The 16,523-nt window shown below is 39.9% G+C and overlaps 1 protein-coding gene across 1 annotated transcript in view; it reads left to right on the top strand.

The window, feature by feature from the left end:
* LOC121383527 (high affinity cAMP-specific and IBMX-insensitive 3',5'-cyclic phosphodiesterase 8B-like) overlaps positions 1-16,523 on the top strand; it is a 143,522-nt gene that overhangs the window by 27,312 nt on the left and 99,687 nt on the right. The window lies entirely within an intron of this gene.

The following is a 16,523-nucleotide window of genomic DNA, read 5'->3' as shown; positions in this document are numbered from 1 at the left end:
CCAGTGCACCACGACTGGTATATCAAAAGCCGTGGTATGTGCTATCCTGTCTGTGGGATGATGCATATAAAAGATCCCTTGCTATTAATGAAAACAAATGTAGCGGATTTCCTCTAAAACTACATGTATATATCAAAAGTACGAAATGTTTGACTTCCAGAAGCCGATGACTAGTAAATCAATGTGCTCTGTGTCGTTAAATAAAACAAACTTTTAACGTTACTTATTAAAGTCTCATCATTTCGTACATGCATTGTTTAGAGAGCATCTGTCACATTCCACTTGTTACAGCCTCCCCTGTTATATTGTTTTGGGAACATCTGTCGATTTACTCTTGTTACAGCCTCCCCTGCTATATTGTTTAGGGAACATCTGTCGGATTTTACATATTACATCCTCCCCTGTTATATTGTTTAGGGAAACTGTCGTATTTTTCTTGTTTCCCCCCCCCCCCCCCCCATTTTATTATTTAGGGAACATCTCTCGGTTTTCACTTGTTACAACCTCCCCTGTTTTATTATCATGGAAACACTTGTTACACACACACACACACACACACACACACACACACACACACACACCAAACACACACACCCCTCCGTTATATTATTCAGGGAACAGCTGTCGGTTTTCTCCCGTTACCGGGTAGACAGTCTTATCGGTGTTCTGGAGAACGCTGTTGATCTAGCAACCAGAACACGGCAAAGTACTTCCCGTCTGGCAATGAAACAAGGCTGCAAATCCCCTCGCGATTGAATCATCTTATTCCTGTATGCCAAGTTTCACAAAAAAGCGGTTACATATTTCTGTTTTTAGTAATAGTGACACTGACCTTCAACGCCGAGACGTTATGACGTCACGCGTATGTAGAAATCGTCTATAGCCCTCGGGTCAGACAGATTTATCTAGCCCTCCGGTCAGACAGATTTTTCTAGCGCCATGCAAAAACTGGATAACCCTGTCCAGTGGGCAAGAAATCATGACGAAATCGCTTGAATGGTGCCACCATGTTTCTGTTTTTGGTAACAGTAACCTTGACCTTCGATGCAGAGAGGCGAAATGCGAACTCATTCAAGATATCATGATCGTATTCCTATATCTGACGTTTCATGAAAATAGACTGAGAAATTAAATTGCTGCAGCGATGACGTCATATTTTTATTTTAATAACAGTGACCTTGACCTTCAACACAGAGAAGTGAAACGTTAAGTCTTTCAAGATATCATGTTCCTATTCCGATATATGAAGTGTCATGAAATTCGGATGAGAAATGAAGTCGCTAGAGCGGTTACGTCATATTTCTATTGTTAGTAATCGTGACTTTGACCTTTCACGCCTTTAGGCGAAACGCAAACTCGTTGAAGATAATACAATACTACATGCATTTCTATATACGACGTTATACGAAACTCGGATGAGAAATAAAGCCACAAGAGCGGTGACGTCATCGTGTTACGGCCAAGACGTTATATCCCCTTGATTGGGCTCGATACCCGTCGGTAGGCCCGTTGGGCTATTTCTAGTTCCAGCCAGTGCACCACGACTGGTATATGAAAAGCCGTGGTATGTGCTATCCTGTCTGTGGGGTGGTGCATATGAAAGATCCCTTTCTACTAATGAAAAAAAATGTAGCAGGTTTCCTCTCTAAGACTATATCAAAATGACCAAATGTTTTTACATCCAATAGCCGATGATTAATAAATCAGTGTGCTCTAGTGGTGTCGTTAAACAAAACAAACTCTTATATCCCCTCAACGACTCGTCACGATGAGATAATAAATCACCTAGTCATACAAGAAAATAAGGCCAGTGCACCACGACTGGTAGATCCCTTGCTGCTAATCGGAAAGAGTAGCCCATGAAGTTTCCTCTCTCAATATCTGTGGGGTCCTTAACCATAAGTCTGACGCCATATAACAGTAAATAAAATGTGTTGAGTGCGTCGTTAAATAAAACATGTCTTTCTTTTACAAGAAAATAACTTCTGTTAATGGATCCACAGCCTTGATTTTGAGTTGGGTTAGTAATTGCATTTTTAATTATTCAGGTCTGTTGTTTTATTCCTAATGTTAATTATATCGAAAATAAAACGGTGAGATAAATTATTTAGCAGACTGAAAGCAAACGCCCCAAAAGCCCCAAAATATCTTCTTCTTTTTACCACCAACGAAATACTTCAAAGCACGGGAGTTCGAGTCCTGGTAGGAGTTTCTAGGTGTTAGTACCAGTCGATGGAACACTCATGGGCGCTGCGCTGTATATCTTCATATATAAAGTGATGCGCGGTCGGTCTGGGATCGATCCCCGTCGGTGGACCCATTGGGCTATTTCTTGTTCCAACCAGTGCTCCACAACTAGTGTAACAAAGGCCGTGGTATGTACTATCCAGCCGGTGGGATGGTGCATATAAAAGATCCCTTGCTGCTAATCGAAAAGAGTAGCCCATGAAGTGTCGACAGCAGGTTTCCTCTGTCAATATCTGTGTGATCCGTAACCATATGTCTGACGCCATATAACCGTAAATAAAATGTGTCGAGAGCGTCGTTAAATAAAACATTTCCTTTCTTCCTATATAAAGACACAGGGTAGGAATCGAAGATCGATCAAACATATACCCCACTAACTAAAAATGCCCCCCCCCCCCCCCTTAAAAAAAAAAAAAAAAAAAAAAAAAAAAAAAAAATATATATATATATATATATATATATATATATATATATATATATTACTGTTTCCAAGGGTGACATTACATTTTGCTACCATTGCTTTGTAACTACTGCCAAATACCATATTTATTTTAGTTTTTACTGGCTTTACTTTCAGCTTCCAGTTTTCACAGAATTGTATAAGCTTATTTAGACATGTATATATGTAGCGCCCCCCCCCCCCCCCCTCCACCCCACCCCACCCCACCCCACCCCCGTGATGTTGAGCACACTGTGAGATCATCAACGAATAGGAAGTGTGATATGTTTTAATCGTTTAATTTTAGAGGTTCGGTTTCGGCATCACTTAAGTAATGCTGTAAGTCATTTAAAAACATATTGAAAGCATATACTTGGACTGCATCCGCAACCTTATATATATATAATGTATGTATGTATGTATGTATGTATGTATGTATGTATGTATGTATGTATGTACGTACGTATGTATGTATATATGTGTGTATATATATATATATATATATATAGAGAGAGAGAGAGAGAGAGAGAGAGAGAGAGAGAGAGAGAGAGAGAGAGAGAGAGAGAGAGAGAGAGAGAGAGAGAGAGAGAGAGGGGTGTGTGTGTGTGTGTGCGTGTGTGTAAAGCAAAGTAGCGATGCTACTTGTGTCTGTTATGTTCCCTAGCATTTGTTTGATAATGTGCTTATATCCCGCGGGATTATACACGTTAATTTTGGTCAAAACTTCTTATTAAAATTATGAATTGTTCACATACCCATTGTCACTTTTTCGTTTTAGTTTTCCATTTTAAGAAGGTAACCCACTCTTTACATTGTTGATTTTGTTTACTTGGGTATTAACGGGGCACGATCATGTTACGCTCTACACCATATCACAAGGTGCAACAGCTTATAAATGATTCACTCATAGACAAGACAAGACAAGCCTTTATTTACACTCCGGCCGTTACACAACGGCATAGGAGGAATATATACATAAACATTTTGTTATATACATGTGACAAGATGGTTGACAGTAAATAGATTAATTACAATACATTCACAAACACATACACAAATACATACAATCACGCACATCAATATATTATGTAATAATACAGATATTTAATACAGATATACGGGTATCCAAGTACTTATAAACGAATACATTGTTAAACTTGTATATGGTGCAGTGGATAATGATAGTATTTTGTTAAATATGTTTGGTTTTGATGGTGTTTGTAGTCAAGGGCGTTTGAATTCATTAGTTATTATATTTATGAAATATGATAATTTCTTTAGGGTACTAATTCGTTTATTCTCCATTAGAAGATAAAAAGATAATGGAACTCGTCGCCAATGTCCATTACATTACATAATGTGCAAATTCTATCTTCTATGAGTATATTATTCCAACGTCCAATTTCAACGGGTAGGTAATGGTTAGACGTTCTAAATTTTAAGAGTGCAGTCCACAGTTTTTCTGGTAGTTTATTGATATAGCTTTCGAAAAATAGTTGTTCTTTGTATAATCGGTAAGTGTTGCCTCTCGATGACAGTGATATGTTATTTTTCCATGTTTGTAAATACTGATCGCATTGTCTTTGTTTAATTTGTTGTGAGAGACCATTTACTGATATGAAAGATTGTCTTATCCAGATATCACCCATTCCCAAGTTATTCAGTGTATTTTTAACAGTATTAATCCAGTTATAGTTAGTTCCGTTAGTAAGGTGGTCATTTAGCATACATTTTTTATGAAAGAGTAGACAATTTTAATTGTTTTCCTGCTATCAGTCGCGCCTAGTAACATACCATTCTTCTATATATAGTTAACTCGACAGGCGTTCTCCCTAACTCTCAATAAAGCATAAATATTGGTGTTGCGTTCTTAACAGGTATGATGTGTCTTAGAAAGTTTATATGTACAGAATTAAATAAATCAACTTTTTCATATCCCCATATTTCACATCCATATAATAAAACTGGCAGAACCATTGAGTCAAACATTTTAAGTTTACATTCGGTTGATAGATAGTTGTCCTTTGAATTTGATAGCCTGTTGTTTAAGTCTATTCTTAGTAACTCGAAAGTTGTTTCATTTTTTAAAAGTAATTCCTAAGTATTAGTATTCTTTCACATTTTCTAATGTATTATTTCCGATCTTAAAATTATGTTTATAATCTCTAGTGTTACCGTTAAAAATCAATATTTTCCTTTTGTTACCGTTTATTTTAAGTTTCCATTTATTGCAATATTGATAAAACATATATAAGGTGTGTTGCAGGTCTCCTGCAGAGGTTGATAATAGGGCAGTATCGTCTGCATATAACAAGCAAAGCATGTGTAAAGCAATATCATTGGGTGATCTTGGTTGTCTGTTGTAGGGGAAACCCCTTCACATCCATGGCTAGATAAATAATCTTCTAAATCATTCAAATACAGGGAGAACAGAATAGGGGATAAACGTTCACCGTGACGGATACCTACATCGGTCGGTCTTCGTGCGTCGACTGGTACTAGGGCCTCCAGGAGTCCAAACTATTGGACTCGAGTACTCGAGAGTGAAACTCGACCCGGACCCGAGAACCCGACACTTACACTAGATACTAATTAATGAAGAATAAAGTAAAATAGCATTATGAATCTTAATTCCAGCGCTGAACAGAAAGAAATATTTTATTTAACGACGCACTCAACACATTTTATTTACGGTTATATGGCGTCAGACATATGGTTAAGGACCACACAGATCGCCACAACATGAGCTACTCTTTCCGATTAACAGCAAGAGATCTTTTATTTGCGCTTCCCACAGGCAGGATAGCACAAACCATGGCCCTTGTTGAACCAGTTATGGATCACTGGTCGGTGCAATTGGTTTGCACCTACCCACTGAGCCTTGCGGAACACTCACTCAGGGTTTGGAGTCGGTATCTGGATTAAAAATCCCATGGCTCGACTGGGATCCGAATCCAGTACCTACCAGCCTGTTGACCGATGGCCTAACCACTACGCCACCGAGGCCAGTCTCCAGCGCTGAACATGGATGCCAAATCATGTCATTGTATTGTATTCCACACATTCGACTTTTTGTTTTCCTCCATGTCTCATAGCCCAATAGTGTAACCGGCAGCAAGCATATGGCAAAATGACATTAAGGCATACTGTCACAGATTTAAGAACTTTATTTCTCTAAAAAGTGATAATAAATGAAAATTACATTAATATTTGAAAACCAAATCTAGCTATCGCATCACCTCAACTGAACCACAATGGAGTGAAATCCATGTCAACCCTGTTGATAATATTAGTTTTTGAAGTATAGACCATTGCCATAATTCAATTATTTTTACGAAATATCATCAATAAGTGGAGTATGGTGACTACGTAGATGGTTGAATAAAGTACATTTAGGGACAAATCAAATTTATATATTGTTAGGTAATACTTTGTTAGGCTATTTAATAGATCAGTGGTCTGTGACAATATGCCTTTAAAAAATATAATTAAATGAGAGTACTCTTCCTTGCACGGGTACTCGGAATCGAGTCTTGCTAGTACTCGTGGAGACCCTACCTGGTACTAATCCAACCCAACACCTAGGAACTACAACCAGGACCCGAATGTCCGTGCTTTAAAACGAAAAAGATATATACAAATTTTTCATGTACATGTTTCAACTTAATAACATCATGGATGTTTGTAGACTTACTCTCTCTCTCTCTCTCTCTCTCTCTCTCTCTCTCTCTCTCTCTCTCTCTCTCTCTCTCTGTTAATTTTTTTTTTTTTTTTTTTTTTTGGGGGGGGGGGGGGGGGGCTTAAACTCGTTCTGCATGTGATGTTTGTATGGTCATGGATCTTTACACCTTGCATATGATAACAATCAATAACCAAAGTATTCTTTTGTAGTGGGATGTCTTTAAGCATTCATTCATGCTTTCATGCTTTCATTCATTCATTCATTCCTCCATCCATCCATCGTCCGTTCGTCAATTGACCCATCCATCCATTCATTCATTCATTCAAAAAGAAAGAAATGTTTTATTTAACGACGCACTCAACACATTTTATTTACGGTTATATGGCGTCAGACATATGGTTAAACATTCATTCATTCATTCATTATTTCATTCATTCATTCATTATTTCTTCCCTCCCACCTGATCGCCTCTGCACCATCGGTCCATAAACGGCGTAATTTACCTTTATCACAAATACATTATCAGCTCACCAGGTGAGTTGCCAAGCATTAATTAGAAGTCTCGATGTAGATCAAAGCGCGTGGTTTTTACCTCTCTTTAATGAAGCTGTTTTCGTCAGTCCATTTCTGTCATACAAAGAACTTTTACCTTCATTTAGCATGCACCAAGGGACCAAGTCGTTCTGTCCAATTTCCACAAATAGCACAATTACGCTCTTTTAGTTGTCGATGTTTTTAGTTCAGTGTTTTATTAAAAGAAAAATGTGGCGTTAATTGCACGACTTAAGGTCCGTTCACAAAAAAAGAAAGAAACAAATGCATGATGCGTGCGCATGATGCATATAAAAGTACACGCTTAGTGTGAACGGTCCTTTACAGTTTGTACGTCTCAGGGGCGGACCAAGGGATTAATGAAGATGGGGTGCGGTGGTATGAGAGCAAAGCCAAAGCCGGTTAGTTAAAGAAGAGGTGGGTGGGAGAATTGTATGAAAGATTGGAGATTTAAACATAGGTCCGGACACGGCAAGAGGTGTTTGAACAGTCTTTTAAATTTTTTTTTAAAGCATCATCTAGTGACTATACCCCACTTTCCCTTGCCGCTTGCCATAAAATATACCAGTTTCTTCTTCACATGAACAATTCGAATGTCTGTCATCTGTTTGCTAGTTCTTCTTATTCTACACTATCGTAGCTTTCATTTGACACCACCATCATCATCCTGGCATTACCATTATACAAGGTGTGGTGTTTTCAACACACACGGTTATTGTGAAATTTACTCTCTTTATCTAAAATATCGCAGGGGCGGAACGTAGCCCAGTAGTAAAGCGTTCGCTTGATGCGCTGTCGGTTTAGGATCGATCCCCGTCGGTGGTGCCCATTGGGCAATTTTTCGTTCTAGCCAGTGCTATATCAAAGGCCGTGGTATGTGTTATCCTGTCTGAGGGATGGTGCATATGAAAGATCCCTTGCTGCTAATCGAAAAGAGTAGCCCATAAAGTGGCGACAGCGGGTTTCCTCCCTCAATACCTCTGTGGTCCTTAACCATATGTCCGACGCCATATAACCGTAAATAAAATGTGTTGAGTGCGTCGTTAAATAAAACATTTCTTTCTTTCTAAAATATCGGTATCAGATTTGGGCTCTTTAGGAAAATAGAGTTCACCTTATGTTCAGGTAGATTCTAAATGAACCTTTTTCAAGGGATCCGATGGTACCAAACGACTGTTTTTAAATAAAATGTGTCCAACTTGATCCCCGCCCCCACCCAATTATTGGGGGGGGGGGGGGGGGGGGGGATTTTTGGTCGATTTAATTTTTTTTTAGTTAATTTAATGGCTAATTCAGTGAATTAATTTCCAGAAATAGTGAAATGTTTTAATAGATTCACCATCTTCATCATCTCAACTGATTTTCGTCCTTATATCCAATTAAGGTTCAAGCACGCTGTCCTGGACACACACCTCGGCTATCTGGGCTGTCTGTCCAGGACAGTGGATTAGTTGTTAATTGTCGGTGGTTAGTGAGAAAGAAGAGGGTGTGGTGGCTTTACACCTACCCATTGAGTCGTTAAAACTCACTCTGGGTGGGAGCCGGTACCGGGTTGCGAACCATGTGCCTACCAGCCTTATGTCCGATGGCTTAACCAACGACGCCACCGAGGCCGGTTATGGGTTCGCCAAACCCATTTGAAATCCTCGTAATATCTTTACCTTGTATTGCTACACGTTGGATCTTTCCCGCTGATTCTATGGGAAGCCAAAAATAAAGTTCAAAATCATTACCTTTTAGAAATTTATCGAAAATGTATTTTAAAATATAGAAAATTAAACGACATTGAGGAAAGTAGGAAGGGAGGAAGGTTTTGTGAAAGGAAGGAAATGTTTTATTTAACGACGCACTCAACACATTTTGTTTACGGTTATATGGCGTCAGATATATGGCTACGGACCACACATATATTGAGAGAGGAAACCCGCTGTCGCCACTTCATGGGCTACTCTATTCGGTTAGCAGCAAGGGATCATTTATATGCACCATCCCACAGACAGGATAGTACATACCACGGCATTTGTTACACCAGTTGTGGAGCACTGTCTGGAACGAGAAATAGCCCAGTGGTTCCAAGGACGCGGATCGATCCTAGACCGACCGCGCATCAAGCGAACGCTTTACCACTGGACTACATCCCGCGCCGAAGATTTTATGACGTCAGACATATGGTTAAGGACCGCACAGCTAATGAGATAGGAAACCCGCTGTCGCCACGCAGTAGGTTACTCTTTCCGATTAGGAGCAAGGGATATATTAAATGCAACTGCCCACACAGACAGGGTAATACATACCATGGCCTTTGTTACACAAGTTGTGGAGCACTGGCTGGAACTAGAAATAGCCCAATGGACCCTCCAACGGAGATCGATCCTAGACCGATCGCGCACCAAGACGATAGTGAGCGTTTGTTTTGTACTAAAATATACTCTTCAAAAAAGTAGGGGAACCTGAAATATTAATGTTAATATCGACTATTAGACCGAACATACGTTTTGACCACAGACATCCTAGTAAAGAACGTTGAGGTCCGTTTATCAACACACCGAAACACATTCCATAGTTTGCATGTGCATCACGCAGTTGCCCCGTACACGTGCGTGGGACGTCATTCCCATTCCCCACAGCTAATATACCTTACAATTTTGGCAATTGTAAATTCTAATTAGAGTTCCTCTACTTTTTCTGAAGAGTATAGAAACAAATTATTATCGTTTTGTTTGAAAGTACTGTTTGTATCTAGCCGGAAATGAGCCTATGTTTCTGTTGTCTGGTTGTGTTGGTTCTACCTCCCCCACCTAATTGTATCACAGCAGTCACAGTTTTCCCTATCAAACAATAATTGAAAGCCACGCTGTGTATAAAAGGCGTTCTGTGGCATTTGTAATTAAGCCGTGTAATATTTTTCTCGAAATAACATCTACCATTATCACACACCAGGGTACTGGGTCTTGTGTCTTATGTCTTTTGTCCGAAAATAGCAAGACTATTCTGTTTCATCTCGTTCGATATTGCATTGTTCACCATAATGTGTCTTTAAAAGAAACACTATCCTAAGGTGACGTCAGCGCACGGTTTATATTTACCTTTTATTGTGTATGCTGTAGATGTATGATTTCTGAACGCGAGTCAATCTCCGACAGTGACAACCCAAGCGTGTCTGACGCTTCAACACGCAATCGGGAGTTTTTCTCTAAAGTGAAGCGCTTTCTTGGGTCAGGTCATAGGGTTTAACGTGCACATTCAGATCAAGCTGTTCTTGCGCACGACTGTCGTGGGTGCAAGTTCTTGCGAAACAAGCCCTTGCGTCCAAGACAGAAAAGGGATGGGGAAGGGGACGGGGAAGGGGAAGGCGGGACTCTCGCTTACGACTGTAGTACTAATGGAGCACCGAAGACTGGTTGTTGTCGCCGAGATAAACGAAGCGAAAGAGGCGGCGGTAAAATTTTGAAAATTCTCATAATGCGAATTAAGCCGAAAAGTTGAAGTAATTTTTTTGTGCGTTATGTCCAAAATATTTCTGGTGATTGAAAGCTGTTTTGAACGGTTCAGTTGAAAGTTAAAGGTTGTCGGATTTGTTAAATTAAGCCTAAACGTACCGACCTACACAAACCTGAGGATAGCCCAATCTAATTAAAATTAGCTCCACTGGTTAATTACTATTACCTGTGGATCTAACAGAAACCCTTTGGAGGTCATCTCCAGTTAACCTTTCATTCGACTAATAAAACCTTTCTTGCAAAATCGTGCCAGTGATTTAAAAAAGAATTTGAAAACATACCGGATTATGCTGAGGGTTATACGAAATGATTCGGGTGAATTACGAAGTATGCCGGAAACTAATTTCAATATAAAATTTTATATAAAATTCGTTTCAAGACGAAAAAACTAAACAAAACCGTGATGATATAGCCATACAATCTGTTTAAACTAGTATACAATCCAAAGTTTATTACTGTTTTTAATGTTGAAATAGACCAACAAGTTCGCCTATTGCATAAATAGTTTCGCCCGATATTTTTAGAATTTGTATGCTCCCGAATAATGCTATAAAAGGCGAAATGTAATTGGTCGATATTTAAATTGTTATTTATAACTGAAATGTCACCTGGTCATGGGAGTCCACGCAATGCTGTTAGTTCTACTGGTAGACCAGTAGAGCTAATTTTTATCAGCTTGGAGGATAGCCTTAAGGGCTAGAGGGTGGTGTTCAGGCGTCAAAGCTGGCGAAGTGACACAGCTCCCGCTGGTATCTGCTGACGACGTCCCCGTAGTGCAGCGCGAACATCATGCGCAACATGTCTTGGGTCTTTCTTGGATGTGATTATTACAGGACGAACACAATAGCCAATGTGTTTTCAGTTTCGATATTTCCATCCATTTTCGTTAATTTCTAAATTGCTCAAGCAAGGTAATGGTAAATTACAAACTATTGCGACCATACTTACGGGGAAATGCGAAGCTCACGGAATTACGAAACCTCCTTGGCTTGGCTAGGTTTTTAACGTGTTCATATAGGCCTACCTTTATGGTTTCGAACACGCCTACCGGCTTCCGATAAGATCGGGGGTCTGACTCGGGACAGGACGAAACCCTCACTTTACACTTCCGGAAGACTGGTCAAACGAGTTAAGGTACCTGTGTGATTTAAAGTATCGTGCAGGTTTCCTTGAACCAGTTACATTTTCAATTATGAAAATGTTAACAGTTTCTAACAAAACTGATTAATCTACCCAAGCAGTAAACACGTGAAAAATGTGACGTCTTAGATTTAATCCACTTGTTAGGAAATGGCTTTACCTACAACAACTTGTTCTGAATGTGCACGTTAAAACCTATGACCTGACCTGACCTGTTCTGACCTGATGATCTTACACAGTACAGGGCTATAACAAAATTAAATAATGTGTTTATTGGCAACCCGCATTTTCGCAGGAAATCGCGGTTGGAATTAAAAGTTAACTTAATTAGCTGGATATTCGGTGGATCCTGTGCTGAAAACACCACACTATTACGTCAGAGACCACGTGGAAGTACTTGTTAAAAGCCTTTGTCTCTAATGGGGAGGGACGTAGCCCAGTGGTAAAGCGTTCGCTTGGTGTGCGGTTGGTCTAGGATCGATCCCTGTCGGTGGACGTATTGAGCTATTTCTGTCTCGTACGCTTATAGTTCTATATTGTAAACCAATAATTATACAATTAATATGAAACAAATGAAAGTGAGTTATGTACAAAATAAAACAGTGAAGTCAAGTGTTGCATTAAATACATTACATTTTACCCCCTGCTAAGACTGGAGAGGAGAGGGCCTCTAAGTTGGATAACTTGTGCCCAATCTAGTTGTACCTTATATGCAATAAAATATATTTTAAACCCCCTGCTACGGTGCTGTATATAACAATCGTTGTATTAGCTAGAAACTTTCCGGGTAAGAGCGCACGCGGTCTAGCTTTTATGCATTAATTGGAAGTACGTCAATGGGCCCATTGGGCTATTTCTCGTTCCAGCCAGTGCACCACGACTGGTATATCAGAGGCCGTGGTATGTGCTATCATGTTTATGGGATGGTGAATACAAAAGATTCCATGCTGCTAATCGAAAAGAGTAGCCCATGAAATGGCGACAGCGGGTTTCCTCTCTATATATCTTTGTGGTCTGACGCCATATAACCGTAAATAAAATGTGTTAAGTGCGTCGTTAAATAAAACATGTCCTTCCTTCTTCCTTCATTGGAAGTACGACAATGGGCCCATTGGACTATTTCTCGTTCCAGCCAGTGCACCACGACTGGTATATCATTGGCCGTGGTATGTGCTATCCTGTCTGTGGGATCGTGCATATAAAAGATCCCTTGCTACTAATGGAATTTTTTTTAGCGGGTTTTCGCCATAAGGCTCTATGTCGGAATTACCAAATGTTTGACATCCAATAGCTGATGATTAATAAATCAATGTGCTCCTAGTGGTGTCGTTCAACAAAACAAACTTTGCCGTAAAGCACGCGACGCTGCGTGTCCAATGTGAATGAGCTGTAGATGCCCGAACGTCTGGATTCTATCTCCGCTGAGATTGTGATCTCGATCAATATATATATACAAGCTGTCCACAATTTAGTTCAACTTCTCTTTGTATCTGAAGTCCGTTATACCTGCACTTATTCGGTGTACCGGCCTCGGTGGCGTCGTGATTAGGCCATCGGTATACAGGCTGGTAGGTACTGGGTTCGGACCCCAGTCGAGGTATGGGATTTTTAATCCAGATGCCGACTCCAAACCCTGAGTGAGTGCTCCGCAAGGCTCAATGGGTAGGTTGTAAACCACTTGCACCGACCATTTATCCATAACTGGTTCAACAAAGGCCATGGTTTGTGCTATCCTGCCTGTGGGAAGCGCAAATAAAAGATCCCTTGCTGCTAATAGGAAAGAGTAGTCCATGAAGTGGCGACAGCGGGTTTCCTCTCTCATCTGTGTGGTCCTTAACCATATGTCTGACGCAATATAACCGTAAATAAAATGTGTTGAGTGCGTCGTTAAATAAAACATTTCTTTCTTTCTTTCTTTTGTTTATAACCAACTGATTAGCCGCTGCTATCTCTAAAACTGCTACTACACAAACTGGCAAACGGTCAAATAAAACATTTCTTTCTTTCTTTGAATCTGAAGTCCGTTATACCTGCACTTACTCGGTGTATTGGTGAATATCTCTATATTTGTGGTCGTTACCAAAACTGTAGGAATATTCACCAGTGGCGGATCTGAGGTGGGGACCCAGGGGCCGAGGCCCACCAAATTTTGTGACAGTTATAGTTTTATTGTATTTAAACAAAAATACGTTGGAGAAACCGAGGAATCCCTTCGGAAACGGTTCTAGCTTTCGGCCACATGTTATTGCCCTGCACCCCCCCCCCCCCGCCCCCCCACCCCTGAAATGGATTTTCTGGACCCGCTACTGTTCTCCGATATGTGGGACCCTAAAACAGCTTTAAAAGCACTATCGTGAGTTTTCGGCCATTGTTATGATGATGTCGACCAACACAGACATTTTTAAAGGGACATACCCTATTTTTTTAAACACTAAGGCATATTGTTTACTATTAGACACCTTTGTGATAACTGAAATCATACTTTACTTAGATTTCATTGTTTAGATTATTAATTTCCTTACATTTGAAGTGTTTTTGGTCATCCTGGTGTTTTTTAATATTACAAAATGTATTTCTTATATTTTTAAAAACGCACTTGCGTCTGAGAAGTAACAGTTATGGAGTCGAGTTTTAGTATATTTTTAGAGGGTATTTCACCATGTCAAAGTCACAGACTCATGTTTCACTCAATTGTAACTTTGTCCAAATGTGTTACAGGTATGTAGATTAACTAAACTTAGTGTTAATTTTCATGGGTTGAAACTAGGGTATGTCCCTTTAATTACATATTAAATATATTTTTATGTTTGTAAATTAAATCTGTTTCTGGTCGTCCTAGTGTTAGCACAAGGTCATCTTGAATTTATTTCCTAATATATATTTATTCGTACGTGCCAAATTATTGGGAGACCAAATCCAGTTTGGGCTACTTTCAAATATTAGGTTGACAAGAAACATCATGAAAATACATGCATACAGACACTGATATTCTAAACAAGAAAATATATTTAATATATTATTTTAAAATTTATATTTGGGGCGGGACGTCGGGAGCAGGATCTAGCTCAGTCAGTAGATCGAATCCCCTCAGTGAACCCAATATGTGGTACACTAAAGGCCGTGGTATGTGGTGTCTTGTCGGTGAGAAAATGTAGCGGCTTTCCTCTCTTTGATTATGTGTCAAAGTTACCAAATGTTTGACATCCAATAGCCGATGATTAATAAATCAATGTGCTCTAGTGGTGTCGTTAAACAAAAACGTTTTAACGCATATTAGCCATTCCAGCCAGTGCACCGCGACTGGTATACCAAAGGCCGTGGTATGTGTTATCCTGTCTTTGGGATGGTACATATAAAAGATACCTTGCTACTAAACAAGCAAACAAGACATACATCCATTAGCAGCACTACACTTTTATATGCACTTTCCCACCATGGCCAGGGCACTGGTTGGAACAGGAAAACCCAACAGATCCGTCGAGGCTTTTCAAACCTACTGTCCAGGCACTCCAGGAACTAAACTCATAGACTACACATCAGAATTAGAATTAACAAATGTCTGACGTCCAATAGTCGACGATTTATAAATCAATGTGCTCTAGTGGTGTCGTCAAACAAAACAAACTGACTTTGGGGAAGAACGTAGTCCAGTGATAAAGCGCTCGTCTGATGCGTCGTCGATCTGGGATAGATCCTCAGTCGGTAAGCCAAGCGCAAATAAAAACGTGTTGCGCGTCATTAAATACAACAGTTCTTTCTTCCTTCATTTACATTTTCCCGAAGACAGGAAAGCACATGATGTACCAGTCATAGAGGAATGGGTGGGGGTGGAATGGTTGGGGGGGGGGGGGGGAGGAGTTGGGGGGGGGGGGGATTGTATCCGTTTCAGATGAGTGTGCCGGTGTCCCAGTTTCAGATTCCTCCCGTATTCAAGTTACTCCCCGGTAATTTGAACCTAGTTTCAAGCTACCCCCTTAGTTTCAAACGACCCCCCGGGGGTAGCCTGAAACTGGGGGGTAACTTGCACATATATGGTAGTTTCAAATTACCCCAAGTTTCGGATTAAACCATTTAATATCTCAAACTAGACGGCGATTCATGAACGTGTTGTGAATTAGACTAATTTTACATTGTGGTATTTCCTGGGGAGAAAAATGGTGAGTGACTGAATCATTGTTTAACGTCCGTGTATATACACAGACGACGTGATGTCGACGCAGGAAGGGGCTATACGTAAAATATAATAGGACAGACATATTATGTGTTCTATTATTTACGTATTGACTATTAACAGTTTATATCTGAACTTAGGTAGTAGTATACAAGAAATAGAGATTATTACACGAGCGGGTGTGTCATACTGATTTTACGAAACGAGTGACAGATTTCTTTGTATGAAATCTGTCACGAGTTTCGTAAAATCAGTATGACACACCCGCTCGTGTAATAATTTCTTTATTTTATAGGAATACTTAATATATATATCAACGTTTCGATGTAAAAAAATATACCCTATTTGTGAAAATTTACTGGTTGTTGGGTGGGGGTAATTTGAAACTACGGGGGATACTTTGAACCTAGGTTCAAATTACCTGGGGGGTAACCTGAACCGGGGGGGAATTTGAACCTATTACAGGTGGTGTGCGAAGCGTTCAGGGCTCCCCCGGAACATACATTTAAAACAAAAAAAAGAGTTTGTTTAGATTTGTTGGTTTAACAACACCACTAGAGCACATTGATTTATTAATCATTGGCTGTTGGATGTCAAACATTTGGTAATTTCGACATATAATCTTAGAAAGGAAACCCGCTACATATTTTCATTAGTAGAAAGGGATCTTTTATATGCATCATCCCATAGACAGGTTAGCACATACTACGGCTTTGATATACCAGTCGTGGTGCACTAGGCTGGAACGAGAAATATCCCAATGGACCCACCGACGGGGATCGATCCCAGACC

Source organism: Gigantopelta aegis, chromosome 2 (assembly GCF_016097555.1).
Source record: "Gigantopelta aegis isolate Gae_Host chromosome 2, Gae_host_genome, whole genome shotgun sequence".
NCBI classification, from domain to species: domain Eukaryota; kingdom Metazoa; phylum Mollusca; class Gastropoda; order Neomphalida; family Peltospiridae; genus Gigantopelta; species Gigantopelta aegis.
This window is presented reverse-complemented; position numbering and strand designations above follow the sequence as displayed.